The following is a 1,438-nucleotide window of genomic DNA, read 5'->3' as shown; positions in this document are numbered from 1 at the left end:
AAATTTCAGGACCCTTGATCAGAAGTTTTGATGCCTGTCACACTACTCTAGTGTACACAAAGGTTCAAGTAAGGCTGATAAAGAAGAGTTGTTTCCTTTTCCCTTTGAAGACATATCCAAGAAATAGGGGAACTGCACATTCTATAGCAACTAGCCATCGGTCCATACACTGCTAATAAAGGACTCCTTACGTTAGTAACTAACCACATTTTAAAAGCCTTGGCCAATGTTACAAAAACAAAACATTTAGAGTAATATTTACGAATACAAGCATAATTGTTTTTTTGTCTTCTATAAATAATAATCTTTGAAATGCTAAAAGTGAGTTCCAGCTGTTGTTCTTTTCTGGTGTGGGAAGCTGCAGGTGCACCTGGGATGGTCTACTGATTTACCTTCTCAAAATATTCTTTGGAAGCAGTCGGATGGGGCTTGATTGTAGGAGAATCTGGTGTCCAATTGGCGGGGCAGACTTCTCCATGGGTTTCTACAAACTGGAATGCGTTCACCAAGCGAAGGGTCTCTTCCACTCTTCGGCCCACTGGGAGATCATTGACACTCAAATGCTTGATGACTCCGTTGGGGTCAATTATGAAGAGACCTAGTAGTGCAAGGCCGGGACCTTCTAACAGCACACCATAGTCTCGGGAAATCTGTTTAGTCAAATCTGACAAGAGTGTGATGTGCATGTGGCCCAAACCGCCATTCTTCCTTGGTGTGTTTATCCAGGCCAGGTGGGTGAAGTGGGAATCCACTGACACTGCAACGACTTCACAGTTCACATCGTGAAATTCATTGGCTTTGTCACTGAAAGCAATAATTTCTGTAGGACACACAAAGGTGAAATCCAAAGGATAGAAGAAGAGCACTAAATATTTCCCCTTAAAGTCATCAAGGCTTATTTCTTTGAACTCTCCATTGACAACAGCTGTACCCTTAAAATAGGGCGCATGCTGGGTGACGGCAGGGGCATGGCATGAGGAACTGGTGCTAAAGGCGAATTTTGCTTGAGCAGAACCAGACCACAGTGCATTTGTCAAGCACGTTCTTCGAGAAGCAGCAGGCCTAAGGGCTGCGGAGGCAGAAATGCCCCAAGGAATGGCACTCACTTGTCGGACAAGCAAAGTCCGGAGCAACCTTCCCACCACGGCCGCCATCTTCAGGGTCTACATTAACTTTTTGTCTTTTATAAATACTGAAAATGTTTTCCTAGTTTGTCTTTTCACTTTGTTTATAGAGTGTCGCCTTAAAGAAATGATTAATCCCATCCTTACCTACTGATTTGAAATGCCATTTTATATATATATATATATATATATATACACATATAAAAACCCTGGACTATTATTTTCCATTGACCTATATATAATATATATAGCTATTTCTGCTCTAGTACCACACTGTCATAACTGTTGTTTTTTCTATGTATATAATTTATCCT

At 41.2% G+C, this 1,438-nt stretch overlaps 1 pseudogene; it reads right to left on the bottom strand.

The window, feature by feature from the left end:
• Positions 1-380: 380 nt before the first annotated feature.
• Positions 381-1,154, bottom strand: LOC114885787 (annotated as a pseudogene).
• Positions 1,155-1,438: the final 284 nt, after the last annotated feature.

Source organism: Monodon monoceros, unplaced genomic scaffold (genome assembly GCF_005190385.1).
Source record: "Monodon monoceros isolate NGI ecotype Baffin Bay Population unplaced genomic scaffold, NGI_Narwhal_1 Super_Scaffold_6, whole genome shotgun sequence".
Lineage (NCBI taxonomy): Eukaryota > Metazoa > Chordata > Mammalia > Artiodactyla > Monodontidae > Monodon > Monodon monoceros.
This window is presented reverse-complemented; position numbering and strand designations above follow the sequence as displayed.